The sequence below is a fragment of the Phyllobates terribilis genome, unplaced genomic scaffold, assembly GCF_046119375.1.
Source record: "Phyllobates terribilis strain yellow unplaced genomic scaffold, ASM4611937v1 Scaffold_5__5_contigs__length_657084704, whole genome shotgun sequence".
Lineage (NCBI taxonomy): Eukaryota > Metazoa > Chordata > Amphibia > Anura > Dendrobatidae > Phyllobates > Phyllobates terribilis.
In genome coordinates, this window is record NW_027362765.1 from 11,908,389 (window position 1) to 11,932,653 (window position 24,265).

At 46.2% G+C, this 24,265-nt stretch overlaps 1 long non-coding RNA gene and 1 pseudogene across 1 annotated transcript in view; both read right to left on the bottom strand.

Moving 5' to 3' along the window:
• Positions 1-24,265, bottom strand: part of LOC141270600 (uncharacterized) — a 472,756-nt gene that overhangs the window by 355,061 nt on the left and 93,430 nt on the right. The window lies entirely within an intron of this gene.
• Positions 20,320-24,265, bottom strand: part of LOC141270589 (uncharacterized) — an 83,497-nt pseudogene continuing 79,551 nt past the window's right edge.

Here is a 24,265-nt window from a genome sequence, read left to right on the forward strand (position 1 = left end):
CAAAATAATAGTAATAAAAAATACATGCATATATATACTGTACATACAAATATATCGTACCGATAAATATTTTTTATGAAAAAAAAAATATATAAAAAAGTACACACATTTGGTATCGTCGCATCCAGAATGACCCGACCTATAAAACGGTCCTACTAGTTAACCCCTTCAGTGAACACCGTAAAAAAATAATTAAAAAAGACAGGGGGCGTGGCCTGATGTTTGATGTGAGCAGATACATGGACTGAGAGCTCACGCTCATAATCCTGTAATCCCAGCCTGCACCGACAGAAAACAGATTTATACCGCTGATCCTACCTACTAACACATTGCGATACCTGTGAGGAGTTCATATCTGGGGCCCCCGAGGAGAATGACCCGTCAAAAGAGGCGCACTGGCAAGGAGGACAACCTGCCCAACAGGGAGATGAGATGCAGCCTCCGACATCTTGTCTGAGACGCTTTGCCCGGGTGACAGTGGCGGCCGTAGAGGATTCTCCTATAGGTCAGCCGGGGAGGAACAGGTGGAGCAGGGAGAACCGTGTGCTCCTGATAAAGAGCAGATGACGCAGCAAAAAGTGAAGGAATTTAATTGGCTCCGGCAGTAAACCTAGAGCATACCACAGATCAGGAACCCACCATGAGGGATGTGCCATCTGTGGTCAATATGTCCAACAAGTCCCTGACCAGCATTATCACCCATACGGGATTTCTGAAGGAAGATATGTCATCTATAAGGAGAGACATTCAAAGGGCGTTTGAAAGAATTAAAGAAACAGAGGGCAGAATTAGTAATATTGAGGATCTTGTCTAAGATGCAAAAGGATATGAAAACATACAAGTGTAGCACCCTGAGGACTCGGCTGCTACAGGAGTATTGCACCTCACTCCAGAGGTGTGGTATTCCACTCCCGGGTAAGGATGGAGTGTGGAACTGAGCTCAGTAGGCTGCATGCACTACATACATCCCATTTCCGGGGGACAGAACTACGGTACTCCCACCAAGTATATGTGCAGGTACTACAGCGTCTGTCCCTGGCTGGAGTGGGAGGGGGGTGGAACATCCCAGTAGTGTAGGGGCAGATAGGGGGAGTAGTCTGGGTAAAGATAGGAGCTCATTGGGTGCTGGTCACCTGAGCTCACACATAGAGGGAGTATATAAGGTGGGCACCATCTTAGGACAGGGTCAGTCGTGAGAGTTTAGCCTGAGGAGCAGAGCAGAGGAGCTCAGCCAGGAGGGCTGACAGGGAGCTGTGGCTCCGGCTGGGCCCAGCTCCAGAGCAGAGCCTGCAGAGAGAGAGAGGAGTGAGAAGGACCCAGAGAGGAAACAAGAAGGAACCCCAAGATCCCAGAATAAGGACAGAAGGGTGAAGGGTTGGCGGACAAGGGTACCGGGTCCCAAGCTGGCGGAGGCCCAAAACGAACCTTAGCCAGGAACCGGAGGTCGTGGTCAGGATCTGCCACGACCCTCACCAAATCCACTAGAAAGGCACACCGAGTATAGGGTCAGGGAGCCCAGAGGAGGCTTGACCACCAAGAGACCCGAGGGAGCCGGCCAAAAGTGGATCCCTGGTGGGAACGGCCAGAGGAAGGGAGAGTCAGAAAGGAGCTCAGGACCACGCTCCGGAATTGCCTGGGGGTTGGCCGAGTCCAGGACCTGGTGGACGCAGCATGGCTCGGGTGGTCACTCAAGGCCAGAGTGACCAAGAGAACACCAGTAAGTAAAAACCCTGAACTGCATCTCCTGACTCAGAATCTTCTTTCTGCATCATCACAACCCCCATCATCTACACCTGCTGCCCTGAGGCCATACCCCTCCCGTTGGGGGTTATACCATCACTGCTGCACATATACCACCGGCCTCAGTGGACTGCTCTGCAGCGGCGGCTTCAAAGCCGCACTCAACGGGTGGCGTAGTCGACAATCAAGTTAACATCTACTGCCATAGACTGCCACTTAGTTTGACACCCTGGGCACGGACCGTGTCAACCGCCACAAGGACTACTATCCCCTACCCAGATCCGGTTCCGGGTATCCCTACAGCACTGGCCCAGGGGGCGCGTCAACTTTTGGCGTAGTCGGCAGGATTTCGTGCCCGCAACCACCGGGTACTGCGTGCCTGAAAAAGAGACTTTTAAAACTTACCATCCGTGAAGTTTTCCCGCCATCGGTGAAGATTCCCGCCATCCGGCGCCATCTTCAGCCTTCTTCCCGCCATCGGTGAAGATTCCCGCCATCCACGAAGTTTCCCGCCACTGGGAGACGATTCCCGCCATTTCAGAAGATTTCCCGCCCTGGCAGAGCGGACGCCATTATGGGCGTGCCGGAGGGTGGCAAGAGGCCACCTCCCATCGTGGGCCAGGTCAAGGAATGGCGCCAAAAGCGGAAACCGCCCCCACCAGCAGAGACTGTGATGTTAGAGATGTCCATCAGCGTGAGGGGTCTGCCCCTGGAGCTGTCAATCACCAAGTTGCCCCAGGACCGCCCTCAATGGGGGCGTAGACAGAACAAAAGAGAGAAGATGGGAGCAGCCTGGAGGAGTCTGGAGGAGCCGTACCCGGAGATGGAGGGAGAGGCAGGCAGCACCGACCCAGTGGTCAGGAGCCTGTTGCAAGCGACAACCCCAGAAGGCCTGGTGGAGATCCTGGCGCAGCTCCCCAGAGATCGGGAGCATGCACAGACCGCACTGGAGGGCTTGGCTCAGAGGATGGCCCGAGTGCAGCGGGACGTACTGGCCGCATGGAGCAGAGAGATGGCCCAGCAGGCTGGAACCTGCCAGCGAAGCACGCCACCCGAGACGAGGAGTCAGACCGCCTCTGAGGATGGCGCAGGAGGAATCAAGGCCGGAGACGACGCCGAGGAAGGAGCTAAAGAAACGGAGGCAGGTAAAGGGGACGTCACTACCCCGAGCCGAGAAGCCGTGAGCCTGCCCCAGCTCCCCGTCGCAGAGCCCGAAATTTCCCCTGCCGTGCCCGTCGTTGCACCGTCACCGCTCCCGACTAGGCCTCAAACAGAAGCCGCGGCCGCGCTCCCCGTGACGTCACGCGCCTCAAATCAGAGTGCGACCAAACAGGAAGCGCCATCGGCCTGGTCGCAAGGCCGAGTACCCCCGGGCGCCGCAGTACCAACAGCGCCCTCTACCTCTGCTGAGTCACCGGCCTGGTCGCAAGGTCAAGTAACCCCGGGCGCCGCCGTCTTCACGGTGCCCTTTACGTTCAGGGTGCCCCAAGCCTGGTCGCAAGGCCTGGTAAACCTGGGCGCCGCTACCACCACCGCGCCCTCAACTTCCACTGTGCCGCACCTGGGTGAGGACTTGTTTGCCCAGCACACATGCCCGGATGGGCAGCCCTTTGTGTGGCCACCGGAGTTCCACCATCCCTGACTCCGGAAAGAAAGACCTCTGGATGAGCCCCTGATCCCGGCTCCGGCGCCCGTCAAGATGACCCCGCTCTCGTTAGAGGAGGCGCAGTTTGAGTGGGACCCCGCAGGAGGAGACCTCATCGGGTTAACTCAAGAAACCCGGGCGGCTGCAGCGGAGCGTGCAGAGTGCTGCCCCCAGCAGTTGGAAGCCTTTGACCGAGAAAGAAGAGAGAGGCGGATCCGCGAGCAACGGCTGCAAATAAAAAGTGCAGAACAGAAGAGCCGGACCAGGAGGAACCCCCGTGCAGCCCACGGTCCCCGTGCCACCGGGACTGTAATTAAATTCCAGTTGCAGCACGGTTGGGGCTTCATTCGAGATCATCACACCCCCGGCGACGTCTTTGTGACCAGAAGAGATGTCGAGTCCCACCTACCGGAGGGACACAGAGGTCGGGACCTTTACCTGGGTGATGAGGTCACCTTCACCCGGCACCAGTGTGCCAAAGGACCCTATGCACTTCATGTACATCGCCTGACGGAAGAGGAGTTGCGGTGTGAGGAGGAGCAAGAGGACCCGGACGGGTCTGAAGAATACAGGGAGGAAGCATCAGGAGGACGCCGTTATTAGAGTACGGTATGAGAACTGTTATAAGTACTGCTGCTAGTTAAAATATAGTCCCCGTTGGGACCAGTGAACTGTTCCAGTGTGTCCCATCTCCCCACAGGCTGAGGACTGTGAGCAGCCATCCCTTTTCCCCACTGGCTGAGGACTGAGAGCGGCCATACCTCCCCTTGTATATAGTTGCGCTTTCTAAGGCGCCCCCTACTGGTTTTATGGGAAAACTGTTTTTCTTGAAGAGACTGTTGCACTTTACCCGGTCACAAGTTGCACCGTGGCCGGAGGAACAAGAATGCTTACTATGAAAAGTTTTATGCTGATGATATATATAATGTTTTATATGTTTATGATGTTTTTAAAAAAAAAATTGTATGTTTGTGGATGTTTTTATTCTTTTACAGCCCGAGGACGTGCTGTGATTTACCAAGGGGGAATGTAGCACCCTGAGGACTCGGCTGCTACAGGAGTATTGCACCTCACTCCAGAGGTGTGGTATTCCACTCCCGGGTAAGGATGGAGTGTGGAACTGAGCTCAGTAGGCTGCATGCACTACATACATCCCATTTCCGGGGGACAGAACTACGGTACTCCCACCAAGTATATGTGCAGGTACTACAGCGTCTGTCCCTGGCTGGAGTGGGAGGGGGGTGGAACATCCCAGTAGTGTAGGGGCAGATAGGGGGAGTAGTCTGGGTAAAGATAGGAGCTCATTGGGTGCTGGTCACCTGAGCTCACACATAGAGGGAGTATATAAGGTGGGCACCATCTTAGGACAGGGTCAGTCGTGAGAGTTTAGCCTGAGGAGCAGAGCAGAGGAGCTCAGCCAGGAGGGCTGACAGGGAGCTGTGGCTCCGGCTGGGCCCAGCTCCAGAGCAGAGCCTGCAGAGAGAGAGAGGAGTGAGAAGGACCCAGAGAGGAAACAAGAAGGAACCCCAAGATCCCAGAATAAGGACAGAAGGGTGAAGGGTTGGCGGACAAGGGTACCGGGTCTTAAGCTGGCGGAAGCCCAAAACGAACCTTAGCCAGGAACCGGAGGTCGTGGTCAGGATCTGCCACGACCCTCACCAAATCCACTAGAAAGGCACACCGAGTATAGGGTCAGGGAGCCCAGAGGAGGCTTGACCACCAAGAGACCCGAGGGAGCCGGCCAAAAGTGGATCCCTGGTGGGAACGGCCAGAGGAAGGGAGAGTCAGAAAGGAGCTCAGGACCACGCTCCGGAATTGCCTGGGGGTTGGCCGAGTCCAGGACCTGGTGGACGCAGCACGGCTCGGGTGGTCACTCAAGGCCAGAGTGACCAAGAGAACACCAGTAAGTAAAAACCCTGAACTGCATCTCCTGACTCAGAATCTTCTTTCTGCATCATCACAACCCCCATCATCTACACCTGCTGCCCTGAGGCCATACCCCTCCCGTTGGGGGTTATACCATCACTGCTGCACATATACCACCGGCCTCAGTGGACTGCTCTGCAGCGGCGGCTTCAAAGCCGCACTCAACGGGTGGCGTAGTCGACAATCAAGTTAACATCTACTGCCATAGACTGCCACTTAGTTTGACACCCTGGGCACGGACCGGGTCACCGCCACAAGGACTACTATCCCCTACCCAGATCCGGCTCCGGGTATCCCTACAGCACTGGCCCAGGGGGCGCGTCACAAGCAAAATCTGATTACCCTGCTTAATAAAACGGATCGGCTGACTTGGAGAACAGACTCCATAGAAACAATCTACTCCTTATAGGAGTCCTAGAAGAGCTGAAGGAAAAAACCTGGTTGAATTTATGAAGACCTGGTTCAGGGATGTGTTTGGAAGAGAGGTTCTGTCTCCTATGTTGGCAATAGAGTGTGCTCATAGGGTGCCTTTCAGACCCCCTCCACCAGGAGCTCCGCCAAGGCCTTTTGTATTGAAGGTACTGTAATACAGAGATACAATAATGTGCATAGGCGGATTATAATGAGGGCAATCCGGGCGACCGCCCGGGGCCCCGAGCCTGCAGGGGGCCCGCGGCTCCGGGCGGGGTGTCTAATGCCGGATTGCCCTCATTATATGTGCGGGCCGCCCCGGCACATACCGGTAGCAGTGGCGGGAGGGGGGGGCCCGGACGCTCCCCCAGCAGCGGCCGCCGCTACTTCTTCATCGGCCGGGCCAGCACTGCAGCAGTTAACTTCCCTGTGCTGGCCCGCCCGCGTCACTGCTAGGAGACACGGCCCTGTGCGCGGCTGTGTCTCCTAGCTGTGACGTCACGCAGTGCGTGCCCGGCCTGTACTGCTACTTACCACCGGAGAGGAGAGAGAGCAGGCAGGAGGAATGGAGCCGGGGGATGGTGAGTGTGTGTGTGGGCAGATTTGTGTGTGGGCAGATTTGTGTGTGGGAATATGTGTGTGTGGGCAGATGTGTGTGTGTGGGCAGATGTGTGTGTGTGGGCAGATGTGTGTGTGTGGGCAGATGTGGGTGTGGGTGTGGGCAGATGTGGGTGTGGGCAGATGTGTGTGTGGGCAGATGTGTGTGTGTGTGGGCAGATGTGTGTGTGTGTGGGCAGGTGTGTGTGTGTGTGTGGGCAGATGTGTGTGTGTGGGCAGATGTGTGTGTGTGGGCAGATGTGTGTGTGGGCAGATGTGTGTGTGGGTGTGGGCAGATGTGTGTGTGTGGGCAGATGTGTGTGTGGGCAGATGTGTGTGTGTGGGCAGATGTGTGTGTGTGTGGGCAGATGTGTGTGTGTGTGGGCAGGTGTGTGTGTGTGTGGGCAGGTGTGTGTGTGTGGGCAGGTGTGTGTGTGTGTGTGTGGGCAGATGTGTGTGTGTGTGTGGGCAGATGTGTGTGTGGGCAGGTGTGTGTGGGCAGGTGTGTGTGTGGGTGTATGTGTGTGTATATGTGTGTGTGTGGGCAGGTGTGTGTGTGTGGGCAGGTGTGTGTGTGGGTGGATGTGTGTGTGTGTGTGTGTGTGGGCAGGTGTGTGTCTGTGTGGGCAGGTGTGTGTGTGTGTCTGTGTGGGCAGATGTGTGTGTGTGTGTGTGTGTGTGTGTGGGCAGGTTAGAAAGTCTTGCCCTGTTGAACACTACACCTGACTTGAGGCCACCACCTCTTGGTTGTCCAATGTTCTTGCTTCTCTAGGGCTCTTCTCAGATATTCATTATTCCAGCTCCCCAGAATACCAAAGCTAGGGTGGGTGACCGCGAGCCCTGGTGGTGGTCATAACTGCAGCCACCCAGGGGCAATACTCCATAACAACAATCCCCCCTGAGGTGGTGTAGGATGTAAGGACCTATTCACACTACATTCAGCGCTGCATTCAGGTCTTTACACAAGGCTTACAACTGAATCCCTGAAATTCAGGATTGTGCTGTCTGAAATGAGACATCTGAAAGCAGAGCAAATGGAGCCTAAAGATTCAGACTTTAGCCTCGGTTTGCCTTTGTTCAAATCAATGGCTATGTCAAGGCCCATCTGAATGCCATTTTTCAGGGATTTAGATAGAAGCCTGGAAAGAGGAGATGAATGCATTACAAAATTCAGTGTCAATAGGCCCTTATATCTGGAGTCTTGATATTGATGCCACATGCATTTTATTTGTTTTTAACTTAAAAAAAAATACACACACAAATTATACACACACACACACACTATACATACACACACAGATGTGTGTGTGGGCAGGTGTGTGTGTGTGGGCAGGTGTGTGTGTGGGCAGGTGTGTGTGTGGGCAGGTGTGTGTGTGTGTGATGTCTGTCTGTGTATGTGTGTGCGTTTGTGTGCGTGTGTGGGCAGATGTCATTGTGTGATGTCTGTTTGTATGTATTTTTGTGTTTCAAATGTGTTTCTGCGTGTCTGTATATGTTTGTGTGTGTGCATGACTGCATGCGGCCTCCTGCTGAGTATAGTTGGCGCCGTGCGGCCTCCTGATGTTTCTGGGGGGGCGCCGTGCGGCCCCCCGCTGTGTATAGATGGCTACGTGCGCCCCCCCGCTGTGTATAGATGGCTACGTGCGGCCCCCCGCTGTGTATAGATGGTGCCATGCGGCCCCCCGCTGTGTATAGATGGCTACGTGCGCCCCCCGCTGTGTATAGATGGCTACGTGCGGCCCCCCGCTGAGTATAGATGTCGCCGTGCGGCCTCCTGCTGTGTATAGATGGCTACGTGCGGCCTCCCGCTGAGTATAGATGGCGCTGTGCGGCCTCCTGCTGTCTCTGGGGGGGAACGCCGTGCGGCATCTATACTCAGCAGGAGGCCGCACGTAGCCATCTATACACGTATACTCAGCAGGAGGCTGCACATAGCCATCTATACGGTGCCATCTATACACAGCGGGAGGCCACACGGCGCCATCTATACACAGCGGGAGGCCGCACGGCACCATCTATACACAGCGGGAGTCTCAGTGCTTTGCAAGAGCAGTCAATAAATTCTGCTTGACTAATTCTGAGCACCATAAAGTCTGGTTCGCTTCTAACCTGCTGTCTTCATTTTCAGCTTGCTGAATTCTAACTCATTTACTGTCATTCGAGACGATGCCTTTGCTGGTCTCTTTCACCTTGAATACCTGTAAGTGCTCCACTTAATGTCATATTTTTGATTCTGTTCTTCTTCATCTTTTGGCATGTGCAATTGTATGAGCAAGTATTCATATGAATTTATGACCTACTTAAACCTTTGAGGACCTTAAATTTTATTCAATCAAATTTTTTTCCAGTTTAAAACTATGGGACATATATGAGCCTTGGTCCTCAAAGGGTTTTTAAAGGGGCTGCAAACATAAATACGAAAAAAATAATTCAATTAGTGCTTTTTGTGTTCATTTAATTTTTATTTGAAGTCCATTTTTTTATATACCTTGAAATTAAGCCCTACCCCATGGAATGAAGCCCTACCTACATGACATCTGAGAGCTACATGGATCCCGCTTGTGAGGTGCCTGTCCGTCACTACTATTCAGTTTTAGGGTCCACTCACTAAGCCATATATTCTCTCATGCAAGAGAATAGGGCCAATTATGCTAATGACACTCGGCTCAAACTCTGTCAGAGCTTCAACTGAGTGTGATCCAATTCTCTTGCAGCACAGATATGGAGAAGATGGAGAACTTAATTTCTCCATCTTCTCCATAGTCTCTGTGAGTGTTCATCGGACTGCATTTGGATGACATCCGAGTGCAGTCCAATGTTTTACGTGCACCCATAGACTTTTATGGGTGCACATGGTCCGAATATCGAATGAGATTATTTTCTCATGCCAATAATCGCAGATCTGCACTGTCCCATAGTATAACATAGGGCCGAGTCCTATCCGATAAAACATCACATAGCATTCGGCCGTGTTATACGACAGTGTGAGCGAGCCCTTAGAGTCAAGGAATATTTACATGCAGATGATGATATTACTCTCCAAGTGTATATTTTTTTAGGTGAGTTCATAGTAAATGCTTTGCCTTTTTGACATGTGATCAACTAAAGAACAAGAAAGATTTAGGACCTCCCCTATAGAGAAACGGAAAATAGTTTGGAGGACTTGCATGTCCTTTTTTATTTATTATGAGAAAATCATAAAAGATCCTGTTTTTTAACCATGCTGTGACTTTCTGCTGAGGGAGAGGGAGAGAGCTGCCCTATTCAGAGTCTGTAATAAGACCTACTGACAAAAGTGTTGAAGATACAGTCTAATGTGAATTAACAATGAAAAAAAGTTAATTTAACAAATGGCTTGTATTTTTTTAATACAAACTTTTTTGTCTTTACAGCTCCTTTAAAGGGAATCTGTCATCAGGTTTTTGCCACCTAATCTGAGAGCAGCATAATGTAGGGTTAGAGGCACTGATTCCAGTAATGTGTCACTTACTGGGCTGCTTAGTGTTGTTTTGATAAAATAATTGATTTGTCAGAAGGTAATTATCACTAGATGACTAGTAAGTTCTGTAGGACCCCACCCCCATCACTGATCAGTAGATTTCTGTGTACACTGAGCATGGGCAGAAAGCTGCCAATCAGTGGTGTGGGTGGGGCTATACAGAGCGCAGCATTCAGAGAGCTGCTAGATCTGCAGCAGATAAAACGGTGATTTTCTCAAAATGACAAAAAGCAGCTGAAAAAGTGACACATCGCTGGAATCAGGGTATCTGCCCCAATATTGTGCTGCTCTCAGATGAGGCAGCACAATTAATATTATGCCAAATTAATTTCCCGTGAACTATCACATGATCTATCACAGGGGATCATGTGACATGTCACGTGATAAATCAGGTGTGGGGGGGGGGCCCGCGCCTTCTAAACTGCCCGGGGCCCTTGCTCCTCTTAATCCACCCCTGATCATGTGGCTGTCCTAACATCCAAGACCAAGGTGGCCATCTTTCCTGACTTCTCTGCTGAAGTGCAGAAACGCAGAGCACAATTTACATCTGTAAAGAAAAGGTTGCGAGACTTACTACTTCCATATTCTGTGATGTATCCGGCACACCTGAGGAGTGTAGTCTCAGGAAAGGGGCTCATCCATGAATCTGCCTGGGAAACTACACAATGGCTGGACATCAGCGAAGCTAAATTTAAAGTGGATAAATCCGAACCTCCATAATCATCAACACTTTTGCTTTGGTGGCTTTTGAATCTTGATGCCATTTGATATGGACAGCGGGAATCTCTGAAAAGGTTTTGAAGAAGAGCTTTTCTTTTTAGGTCAGGCTTTGGACTTATAAAGGCTCCCAATCTACTCTCCGGGGAGAAATGTCTGTGATGTTTGATTGGTTGTATAGCAATGTTAGAAGTTATTTATGTCATGTGTTAAAAAGGGGTACATGCAAAAAAGAAGGGAGGGTGGAGGAACAGCTCAACTGGTTATTCTGTTTCCCTGTGCACATATGGCTAAGCATGTAAATATTATAGCGTGGAATGTGTGGGGCATGGGAGAACCAACTAAGAGGTGTGCGGTATATACTGGTTACATCAATACCAACCAGCTATTGTCTGTTGGAAACACACTTGACCCATGAAATAAAACAAATCATTAATAGGTCGTGGATAGGCCATGCTTTTCATTCAGCATTTTCTTCTCATGAAGGAGGGGTATCTGTTTTGATTTATAAATCAATCCCATTTAAATGCCTTAAAACTGTCATGGATACTGAAGGACGGTATATTGGTACATTAGTCTATATACAGAATTAAAATAATTTTGGTAGCGTTATATAAACCCCCTCCATATAAGGATACAATTATTAAAAAAACGTATTATACTTTACATTGGAATCTCCTACGACTCCAGTTTTGTTGGTGGGAGATTTCAATAATTATTTCCACCCGCATTGGGATAGGCTGCATACGGGTAACATACCTGACTCGGCCTCCTCTACGGGGATGGCTAGATTATTTTCAGAAATTTGGTATGTGGATATTTGGAGACAGAGAAATCCCTCAATTAGACAATATTCATGCTACTCAATGTCACCATTCCTTGTCAAAGACTGACTTGGCAATTGGAACAGAATCTCTGAATCCGTTAATTCACGAAGTGAAATATTTAGCCAGGAGAATCTCAGACCATTCTCCGATATGTGTGCACTTGAGAACAGAGGAATAGAGGGGGTAATGAAATGCCCGTGACAATTGAATCCATATTGGCTAATATTGGTGGGTAATTCTTTAAAAGAGGATCTGATAGAATTTTTGAGGGCTCAACATCAAAAATCAAGATGGATGAGTTGATTGAGATATTTCATCAAAGCCCTAATCAGACATTACAATTGGAACAAATTAGACGCGCTATCATGAGACCTGAAAGACACCTCCCTAGAAATTACTACTAATAACTTTGATTGCTTAGTGAGGGCCATGAGGACGTCATCATCTATCTTTCAGCAATGAGGGATGTGATTTAGGCAGTAAATACTGAATTTTTTTTCAACACTGGGAGAAACAATTTAATGATCAAGACATTAGAGTTAAGATAAGAGAAGGTTGGGGAAAAACCTGTAATGTAATAACTAATGAGATGTGGAGGGAAACCCAATTTAAGATCATTCATAAAGCAAGATCCGCCTTTGATCACCCCAAAACGCCCCTTAAACCTGATAGAATTCTACGGACTTATCACATGGGCTTTGGCTGTGTCCAAGACTACGTATCTTCTGGGGGGCTATTCTAGATTGCATTAACCCCTTTATGACCTGGTACACCCCAGGTCATCACCCCCAGTTCAGCGTGGGCTCCGGCGCTGAGCCCACACTGAACCGGGCACATGTCAGCTGATTTATACAGCTGACACATGTCCGCAACAGCCAAGGGGGGAATCGCGATCCACCTGCGGCTGTTAACCAGTTAAATGCCACTGTCAATCTCTGACAGCGGCATTTAACATTGCCGCGCTGGAAGTACAGCATCAGCCCCACCCATTGGTGACCCCGTCACATGATTTCGGGTCACCGATGGGTTGGCATGACAACCCAGGGTCTACAGCAGACTCCTGTGGTTGTCATGTCCTTATTGCTATGAGCGCCGCCCAGTGGTCTGCGCTCATAACAAGTGAGCATTTCTGCTGCATACAGGCGATCTGCTCACCACCTTTATGCAGCAGAGGCAATCGGACAACTGCTGCTTCGAATCTCCCATGGAGACTATTGAAGAAAGCAAAAAAGTGTAAAAAAAAATGTTTCTAAAAATATAAAAAAATAAAACAAATATAAAAGTTTAAATCACCCCCCTTTCGCCCCATTCAAAATAAAATAATTAAAAAAAAACCCACATACAGATATTTGGTATCGCCGCATTCAGAATCGCCAGATCTATCAACATAAAAAAAGAATTAATCCGACTGGTAAACGACGTAACGAGAAAAGAATTCTAAATGCCAGAATTACGTTTTTTTGGTCATCGCAACATTGCAATAAAATGCAATAATGTGCGATTAAAATATAGGATCTACCCCAAAATAGTATCAAGAAAAATGTCAGCCCGGCGCGCAAAAAATAAGCCCTCATCCGACCCCAGATCATGAAAAATGGAGACGCTCCAGGTCTCGTAAAAGGCCTTTTTTTTTCACCACTTGAATAAAAAAAAACCTATACATGTCTACGAATTCGTAATAACCTTGAGAATAATAATGGCAGGTCAGTTTTAGCATTCAGTGAACGTGGTAAAAAAAAAACTGTAGATTTGCATTTTTGCAATTTCACCACATTTGGAATTTTTTTCCCAGTTCCCAGGACACAATATGATAAAACCAGTGATGTTGTTCAAAAGTACAACTTGTCCTGCAAAAAATAAGCCCTCACACGGCCATATTGACTAGTGTTGAGCGAGTATTCTCGGGCCGAGCTCCGAGTATTTACAGCTGCTCGGTGATATGCTTGAATCGCTCCCGTGTGCATGATTTGCAACTGTTTGACAGCTTTATTACATGTGAGGAATGTGTAAGAAATAGACATTCCTCACATGTAGTAAAACTGTCAAACAGTTGCAATTCATGCACACGGGAGCGATTCAAACACATCACCGAGCAGCTGTAAATACTCGGAGCTCGGCCCGAGCATACTCGCTGAAAAGGTTAATAGAACATACTCGCTCAACACTAATATTGACCAAAAAATAAAAAAGCTATACCTCTGGGAACAAGGGGAGCAAAAAATGAAAATGCAAAAACGGAAAATCCCAAGGTCCTTAAGGGGTTAAAGAAATTTGGAACTTTAAAACACAACTCCCTCTTATGATGAAATTGTTTCACTACTGGTCTAGAGATAAAATGAAAGAAGGAAGGTCTTCGTTTAAGATCCCCCATTATTCTATGTTTTGGTTCTATTGGCAAAGCGTATGTTACTAGGCTGCTGGTTGGAACCTTCAATACCGACTTTACAGGATTTCATCTCACAATTAAAAATCTATTATATCTAGAAAGAATAAAAGCAGAAAAAAAATAAACTCACGAGCAAATACTTTGTTAAATGGAAAAACGTTTATTGGAAAACACTGTAATCAAGATGAAATTACATATATTGTATGCTCACTTTGGTATCATACAGAGAGATTGAGAGGGTCCCTAGGAAAACTCCTACAAGACCCAACAGATGATTCTGCAAATATTGTTTGATACATAAGAATCTATTGGGAAAAGTAATAGATATTACAACATAATGAGAAACCAACTTGCATAAAGGTGTGAAATGGTTACAGAAAGATTAATAATAAATAGCACGTAGATCAGGGAAAGGAAGGAGGAGGAGAATAAGAACAAATTAGAAAGGAAGGATTGGTCTATGTCACAACGTATGGCTGAAAGCTCAAGAATCAACAGCAAGACCCATCTGGATTGATTTTTTTCTTGTGTTTGGATGTGTTTTGATTTATCTTTACAAAAATACTAATAAAATATGTTTAAAAAATAATAATAATACTATGGGATGCCATGAAGGCCTATGGTAGAGGAACACTTATAAGAGATATTATTAGATATAAAGCTAAAACTAAAGAATTCACACAAGATTTCCAAAACGGGGTACAACAGGCTGAGGCATCCTAAACCCATCAGCTGGTAATGGCCGAGAGCTGGAAGCAGCTCAGAGATTATTTCATGATCATCTTATCTCTAAGGAAGAAAACAAGCAGTTCTTTACAAAGCAAAAATATTTTGAGCAGGGGGAAAGTGTGGGGCATCTTCTTTCTACCGTAGATAAATCACAGGAGGGTCAATCTTATGTCACGGAAAATGGAGACACCACAACAGGAAACAATGTGCTAAATGCCTTTCATACTTACTATTCTAGTATTTATGAATCAAGATATAGAGGAAAAGAGGACGAACTTGGATTGTTTCTTGAAAATATAAAATTACCTAAGTTTAAAGAGGAAAGTAGCTCCTAGGAAACCCACTGACAATGTCTGAACTTGAGGATGCATTACAGTCCCTTGCCTTTGAAAAGGCACCGGCTCTGATGGACTGTCATGTGAGTTTTTTAAAAAATACAAGGATCTCCTAATCCCTAAACTATTAGATACTTTTAATGAAGCATTAGAATCGGGTCACACACCAAAATCTACGAATGAGGCAATTGTAGTTATCCTTTTGAAACCAGGGAAAGACCCGCTGTCATATCGACCCATTTCTCTTCTATCTGTAGACACTAAAATTATTGCAAAGGCCTGGCAAATAGATTATTTCACATTATTACAGAGATTATTCATCAGGATCAATCAGGCTATGTGCAAAACTGGTCCACAGCAATGAATTTATTCTAAGGCTTTTTTTTTGAATATTCAGAAATCAGATGTAATAATAGGACATAAAGCTATTCTTTCTCTCTCTATGCGGCTAAAGCATTCGATGGCGTTGAATGGATATACCTGTGGGAGGTTCTGAAAAGGTTTGGGGTGGGTCCCAAATTCCTATCATACATACAGGTTTTATACTCTGGACTAACGGTCTCTTATCTGCTACAATCACGTTGGGGAGGGGCACACGGCAGGGATGCCCCCTGTCCCCTCCTTCTCGCGATGGCCATTGAACTTGTGGCCTGTATGTTGATTGCTAGTCCGGATATTGTAGGCTTTAAATATGGTATCTTAGATGAATGAGTTTCACTCTATGCTGACGATTTACTGATATATATACAGTTGAAACCAGAAGTATACACTATATAAAAAGACACATATGCATACTTTTCTCAATATCTGACATTAGTGATGAGTGAGCATGCTTGTTTAACCCTTTAAACGAGCACGCTCGGGTACTCGCCGAATAGTTTTGGCGTGCTCGGCATTTCAGTTGAAGCAACCGCGTCTGCATGTGTCGCGGCTGTTACACAGCTGTGACATATGCAGGGATTGCCTGTTTGTTAGGCAATCCCTTCATGTGTCACACCTGTATAACAGCAGCGGATGATGGTGGAAGCTGGTAAAATTGTGTCAATATCCACCATGAAACGTGTACTGTATCAACATGGGCTGAAAGGCCACTCTGCCAGGAAGAAGCCATTACTCCAAAAGAAACATAAAGAAGGCAGATTAATGTTTGCAAATGCACACAGGAACACAGACCTTAATTTTTGGGGACATGTCCTGTGGTCTGATGAAACTAAAATTGAGCTTTTTGGGCATAATGACCATTGTTGCGTTTGGAAGAAAAAGGAAGAAGCTTGGATGCCTAAGGACACCATCCCAACTGTGAAACACGAGGGTGTCAGCATCATGTTGTGGGTTTGTTTTGCTGAAGGAGGGACTGGTGCACTTCACAAAATAGCTGGTATTATGAGAAAAGAACATTATGTGGCAATACTGAAGCAACATCTGAAACATCAGCCAGGAAGTTAAAGCTTGGGCGGAAATGGGTCTTCCAAATGGACAATGACCGAAAGCATACTGCCAAAATGGTAACAAGGTGGCTTAAGGATAACAAAGTCAATGTTTTGGAGTGGCCATCACAAAGCCCTGATCTCAATCCTATTGAAGATTTATGGGCAGAGCTGAAAAGGCAGGTGCAAGTAAGGCGACCTATAAACCTGGATCAGTTACACCAGTTTTGTCAGGAGGAATCGGCCCAAATTCTGACCAACTAGTGTGAGAAGCTTGTGGAAGGATAACCCAAATGTTTGACCCAAGTCATTCAGTTTAAGGGCAATGGCACCAAATACTAATGAAATGTATGTAAACTTTTGACTTTGCAGTAAGTTATAAAAATTCCTTAAAACATTCTCTCTCTCTCATTATTCTGGCATTTGGCAAATATTATAAATGATGGTAATCCTAATTGACCTAAAGCGGGAAAGGTTTATTCTGATTTCATGTCAGATATTGAGAAAAACATGCAGATGTGTCTTTTTATATAGTGTATGGAAACTTCTGGTTTCTACTGTAGGTGATATCCAGAAGTCTATTGATCCTAGTCTGAATATTATTGGAGAGTTTGGTGAATGGTCAGGCCAGTCCATTAATTGGGATAAGTCGGTTATTCTACCATTTGATGATATCCCTGATTCCAGCATATTAGAACCTACACGAATACAAACGGTTGAGAAATTGTAATACCGAGTATAAGTATAATGATAAGATCTCCGGATTACATTGTACTGATTCTATATCTTCTTCTGGAAAAGTATAAAAAGAAAATCGATGCGTGGTGGAGATTACCATTATCAGCTGTAGGAAGAGGGAACTTATTAAAAATGATATTGATGCCCCAGCTCTTATACATTCTGCATAATGCCCCTATTTGGATCCATAATTCCCATTTTCAGAAAATTCATAGCAAGTTTCGTTCTCTTATATGGAAAAAGAAATCGGCTAGGATAAAATGTGAATATCTACAAAGTGACAAGGAATCTGGTGGATTGCCGATTCCTAATGCACCAATATATTATACTGCAACATTTGGGTGGGTGGCAAAGCGCTGCAAACCCAAATAGTATTAAGGGGTTAATTACATCAGGACACCGTGGAATATTCATATTCATATAGTATAACTGAATGACCTCGCACACAAGAAATCAATATACCCTACACTTGCTCTACTCTACAAGGTCTGGGATAGGGGTAAAGATATAATGGAAATAGGAGACTGCAATGAATATACACCTATATGGTTTAATAATAAATATGCAGAGATCTATAAATTAGAGGGATTTCGAAGTTGGGTGGATAAAGGAATATATACACTGCTCAAAACAATAAAGGGCACACTTAAACAATAGAATATAACTCCAAGTAAATCAAACTTCTGTGAAATCAAACTGTCCACTTACGAAGCAACACTGATTGACAATCAATTTCACATGCTGTTGTGCAAATGGAATAGACAATAGATGGAAATTATTGGCAATTATCAAGACACCCTCAATAAAGTAGTGGCTCTGCAGGTGGGGACCACAGACCACATCTCAGTACCAATGCTTTCTGGCTGATATTTTGGTCACTTTTGAATGTTGGTTGTGCTTCCACACTCGTGGTAGCATGAGACGGACTCTACAACCCACAGAAGTTGCTCAGGTAGTGTAGCTCATCCAGGATGGCACATCAATGCGAGCTGTGGCAAGAAGGTTTGCTGTGTCTGTCAGCGTAGTGTCCAGAGGCTGGAGGCGCTACCAGGAGACAGGCCAGTACACCAGGAGACGTGGAGGGGGCCGTAGGAGGGCAACAACCCAGCAGCAAGACTGCTACCTCCGCCTTTGTGCAAGGAGGAACAGAAGGAGCACTGCAAGAGCCCTGCAAAATGACCTCCAGCAGGCCACAAATGTGCATGTGTCTGCACAAATGGTTATAAACCGACTCCATGAGGGTAGTATGACCGACGTCCACAGATGGGCCTTGTGCTCACAGCCCAACACCGTGCAGGATGCTTGGCAAAGTTGCCACTGGCACCCTGTGCTCTTCACAGATGAAAGCAGGTTCACACTGAGCACATGTGACAGACGTGACAGAGTCTGGAGATGCCGTGGAGAGTGATCTGCTGCCTGCAACATCCTTCAGCATGACCAGTTTGGCAGTGGGTCAGTAATGGTGTGGGGTGGTATTTCTTTGGAGGGCTGCACAGTCCTCCATGTGCTCGCCAGAGGTAGCCTAACTGCCATTAGGTACCGAGATGAGATCCTCAGACCCCTTGTGAGACCATATGCTGGTGCGGTTGGCCCTGGGTTCCTCCTAATGCAGGACAATGCCAGACCTCATGTGGCTGGAGTGTGTCAGCAGTTCCTGCAAGATGAAGGCATTGAAGCTATGGACTGGCCCGCCCGTTCCCCAGACCTGAATCCGATTGAGCACATCTGGTACATCATGTCTCGCTCCATCAACCAACATCACGTTGCACCACAGACTGTCCAGGAGTTGGTGGATGCTTTAGTCCAGGTCTGGGAGGAGATCCCACAGGAGACCATCCGCAACCTCATCAGGAGCATGCCCAGGCGTTGTAGGGAGGTCATACAGGCACGTGGAGGCCACATACAATACTGAGCCTCATTTTGACTTGTTTTAAGGACATTACATCAAAGTTCGATCAGCCTGTAGTGTGTTTTTCCACTTTAATTTTGGGGATGACTCCAAATCCAGGCCTCCATTGGTTAATAAATTTGATTTCCATTGATGATTTTTGTGTGATTTTGTTGTCAGCACATTCAACTTTGTACAGAACAAAGTATTCAATGAGAATATTTCATTCATTCAGATCTAGGATTTGTTATTTGAGTGTTCCCTTTATTTTTTGAGCAGTGTACAATATAAAACATTGTCTGAAGGGAAACTTAAGTCCTTTGATCAATTAAAGGGGGGATTTGGGTGACAAACAATTGTATAAATATCTACAGTTTCGGCATTCATTTAATGCACAATCAAGATGGACGCCCTTTTGGGTAGAAAATAATACTTTTGTTAAGTTGGTATTAGAGAAGGGAAATACTAAGGGTCGTATTTCTGATATTTACGGAGTCCTTCTTGATAATTATTTAAAAATATTTCCTTCTCCAGCTAGACAAAAATGGATGGAGATATAGGTCCAATTTCTGAGGATCAATGGGGAGAGGTATTAGAACTGGTTCCCCAATTATCTTTACATGAGGGGCAGAGATTCTCCCAGATCATATTAATACATAGGAAATATAATACACCTAGATTCCTATGTAACATAGGATACCGGACTGCTGCTGAATGTCCAAGATGTAACATGGATGCTGCGGGCCTATTACATACGCTATGGGAATGCCGGGAGATAGGTAAATACTGGAAAGGAGTTCTGTCTATTATAAAGAGGGTATATAAAATAGATATTCAACCAGACCCCAAAAAATGCCTATTAGGTATATTAGAGGATGATATGGAATTTCACCCAATTTCAATAGGGATTTCACATATTTTATTTCAAGCTAGGAAACATATTGCATCCAAATGGATTAACCCCTCACCTCCAGAAATTAGTGAAGGCAAAAATAGGATAAATAATATTATCAGATTAGAAAAAGGGGTATATAAAAAACAAAACTGAATGAATAAATTAGAGAAAATATGGGGCTCATGGTTGGATACACCTGGAATGCCATCAAGGGGGTTATTGTTGGAGAGACAATGACTTATGGGAGAAGTACTGGCGAGGTCTAATGTTTCATTGAAATGTATATTGGAATTCCTTAACATGTGGTATGGGTAATATAGCACACCTATATGTGTATAGGATTATAATGTTTATTACAATATTATGGTTATATAAGAGATTTCAAGAATGTGGAATGTTAATTGTAAGATATAGTGACTGCAAGTTATCAGACGGTAATGGGCAAGCTGAAAGGATATATAGGAGAGATGCATGTATGTCATCCCTATGGTATGTTATTTTATTATTGTATGTACTGGTTTCTTGTTTTGTAACAAAAAAACTAATGAAAAAATCTCAATAAAAATGTCTTGGATTAAAAAAAAAAAGAATAGGAAAAAGGCTTCTCCCCTGTGTGGGTTCTCTGGTGGTTATTAAGATGCGCTTTCTGGTTAAAACATTTCCCACATTCTGAACATGAAAAAGGCTTTTCCCCTGTGTGAGTTCTCTGGTGCTTAACCAAAGCTGATTTCTGGTTAAAACATTTCCCACATTCTGAACATGAAAAGGGCTTCTCTCCTGTGTGGGTTCTCTGGTGGTTATCAAGAATCACTTTACAATTAAAACATTTCCCACATTCTGAACATGAAAAAGGCTTCTCCCCTGTGTGGGTTCTCTGGTGGTTATTAAGATGCGCTTTCTGGTTAAAACATTTCCCACATTCTGAACATGAAAAAGGCTTTTCCCCTGTGTGAGTTCCCTTGTAGTTATCAAGAATCATTTTACAATTAAAACATTTTCCACATTCTGAACATGAAAAAGGCTTCTCCCCTGTGTGGGTTCTCTTGTGGTTATCAAGAATCATTTTACGATTAAAACATTTTCCACATTCTGAACATGAAAAAGGCTTCTCCCCTGTGTGAGTTCTCTGGTGATTAATCAAATCTGATTTCTGGTTAAAACATTTCCCACATTCTGAACATGAAAAGGGCTTCTCCCCTGTGTGGGTTCTCTTGTGTTTATCGAGAATCATTTTACGATTAAAACATTTTCCACATTCTGAACATGAAAAAGGCTTCTCCCCTGTGTGAGTTCTCTGGTGATTAATCAAATCTGATTTCTGGTTAAAACATTTCCCACATTCTGAACATGAAAAAGGTTTCTCCCCTGTGTGAGTTCTCTTGTGGTTATCAAGAATCATTTTATGATTAAAACATTTTCCACATTCTGAACATGAAAAAGGCTTCTCCCCTGTGTGAGTTCTCTGGTGCTTAATCAAATCTGATTTCTGGTTAAAACATTTCCCACATTCTGAACAGTAAAAGGGCTTCAACCCTGTGTGGGTTCTCTGGTGGCTATTAAGATGCACTTTCTGGTTAAAACATTTCCCACATTCTGAACATGAAAAAGGCTTCTCCCCTGTGTGAGTTCTCTGGTGCTTAATCAAATCTGATTTCTGGTTAAAACATTTCCCACATTCTGAACAGTAAAAGGGCTTCAACCCTGTGTGGCTTCTCTGGTGGCTATTAAGATGTGCTTTCTGGCTAAAACATTTCCCACATTCTAAACATGAAAAAGGTTTCTCCCCTGTGTGAGTTCTCTTGTGGTTATCAAGAATCATTTTATGATTAAAACATTTCCCACATTCTGAACATGAAAAAGGCTTCTCCCCCGTGTGGGTTTTCTGGTGCTTCACAAAATCTGATTTCTGGTTAAAACATCTCCCACATTTGGAACAAAAAAATCTATTGTCCACTGTGTGAATTTTTTGATGTTTAAGAATAGACTTTTCGAGGGTAAAACTATTTCCATTTTCTGAAAGTGAAAATGACTTCTTTCCTTTATGAGCAGTTCGTTTTTTAATGCTTATTTTGTGACTATGATTTTCCTTAGTAGTCAGTAATGAATCAGAAGACAGAACCTGTTTCAAAGGATCAGATGACAAATCTTTGCTGTGAAGGGATGATGGCATATCTGGAGTAATGATATTCACTTCAATGGTATCCTGTTGGATCTCAAGATCATCCGATTTAAAAATCTCCTGTCCCTCTGATCTCCTGGTATAGTCATCTGCCAAGAAAAAAACAATTATTAATTTTGAATAAAATATCCTTGAATTTATATTTTTGAACATTTCTACTTAAAATGTCTGTAGAAATGGGACGTTATTGATAACCAGTGGAGCATAGTGTTCAACTGTTTGTTCATTCAGCCTCCAAAATATGGAATAAGAAGCCATCAAAAAAGGTTATGTAGGTGAAAATTATACCAATAAAAGCTTCTACTCATCAATAAACCGATCCAGCAATATCCGCTCTGCCAAAATCAAATCTCCCCTCCGCTACTGAGCCTTGCAGTGCGCCAAAACGACATTTAGCCTCCATGTATTTGGCATTACTATAGTGATTGTAGCATCAGCGTCTCTGCCCCCTGCCAGGCAGAGACGCCGTCCCTCTCACCTCCTCGCTCCCCGTGCTCCCCGCCCAACGTCCTCCAGCTCTCCTCTTCCTGCTGCTGCTGGCGCGCGCAGCTTCCCGGGCACTGTGCTTAGGGCGCACGCTCCCTCTCTCTTAAAGGGGCCACGCGCGCCGTCCTGAAGAGTCCTCGGCCAATAGCCAGAGGTCCTCCCATATATAAAAATGGAGGTGCCTGAGCAATAGTTGTTGCACAGTGTTCTTACCTCTGCTTCAGCCATAAGGTCCCGCTGCTAGCCTGACTACCAGTCCTGTCCGCCAGCCTGACTACTCTCCAGCCCGACAGTCTGTCTTCCTTTCAGTTCCCCAGTCTGTCTATGGGCTCTGCCGCCCGCTTACCTGGAAGCACCTGCCTGTTATCTGCCGTGCCTGCCAGCCCGCTTACCTGGAAGCACCTGCCTGTTATCTGCCGTGCCTGCCAGCCCGCTTACCTGGAAGCACCTGCCTGTCACCTGCCTGTTACCTGCAGGCCTCCGCCGTCACTTGCCGTGACCACCTGACAGCCTACCTAGAGACTCCTGCCAGCACTTGCCGTGCCTACCTGACAGCCTACCTAGAGACTCCTGCCAGCACTTGCCATGCCTACCTGACAGCCTACCTGGAGGCTTCTGCTTGTTATCTGCCATACCTACCTGGAGGCTCCTGCTTGTTACCTGCCTCGTCTGCCAGTCCATCTACCTGGAGCACTTGTCAGCCTACCTGCTGCACCCATCTGCAATACTGGTCAGTCCCTACTATCTGTACCGTGGGAGTCACCAGCTCCCTTACAAGGTCGTCCCCTGAGTAGCACCTGGTCCCTCTGCTCGGACCCTCCCTGGTCACGAAGTCGATTGAGCCGCCGTACGACCTTGGTCGCTTCGAGCTGATACCTAGTTACGCCCCTCTGGGTCCCTTCTTGCACCGCAGCACAGAGGTTCCACCTCCCGGACCCGTAACAGTGAGAAGAACCCACTTAATTTACAGTGTGTGGGTCTCCTGGAGCACAATCTGGGCACTATGTGTTGGGTATTAAAATACTCTCCAACATCCATTGTATGCTAATTTCCAGAAGGGGCCTGTGGAGTCAAAATAATTGCTACTCCTATAGATTAATTCACTGAAGGTTATAATTTCCAAAATGGAGTCACTTTATGGTGATTTCTATTGCTCTGGTTTTCTGCCATTTTGTCATATTAAGGTTTCTGTAAATGGTGGGTCCCATCTCCCCTGAGATCTGCTCCTGTGACGTCTGCTTCTGTCACCAGGAGCCGCATTATTCATCCTGCAGGAGGCGCTAGTGATGGAGGAGACGTCAGAACCATAAGCTCTGGGCGGTACAGGTTCTGTCCAGCCAGTAAGATTAGGGTGCCTGGGACCTGTAGTACCATCCAGTCTGGCAGTATGGGTGTGTGTGCTGTCCAGCTGGAGTAATCTGCTCCCTGCTTCAGCCAACTGGAAAGCACCGCACCCTACTAAAGCTGGAAGCATATTGCCGGAAGCTGCCAGATACAGCCTTGTTCTCCTCTGGGTCAGTCCTCTGTGCTCAGCTCCCGGCTTGTGGATTTGTTTCCTGTTGTGACCCTGGCCCGTTTACTGACTGATCCCACCACAATAAAGCTATCATACAAAATGAACCTGTAAAAAAAAAGACAGAATAAAAGATATGTTACATCGTCAACAAAAACGTATGTAAGAGGGGAGAGCTCCAACACTAAATCGGAGTCGCACTCATTTATGGTGGACCATTGGAGCTACTATGAGTCCTGACCAGAAGAGTAGAGAAAGTATTAGTGCCCCCCATTTCAGGAGAGATTGTGCAGTAATCTGAATTCCTGAGGATTGAAAACATAATGG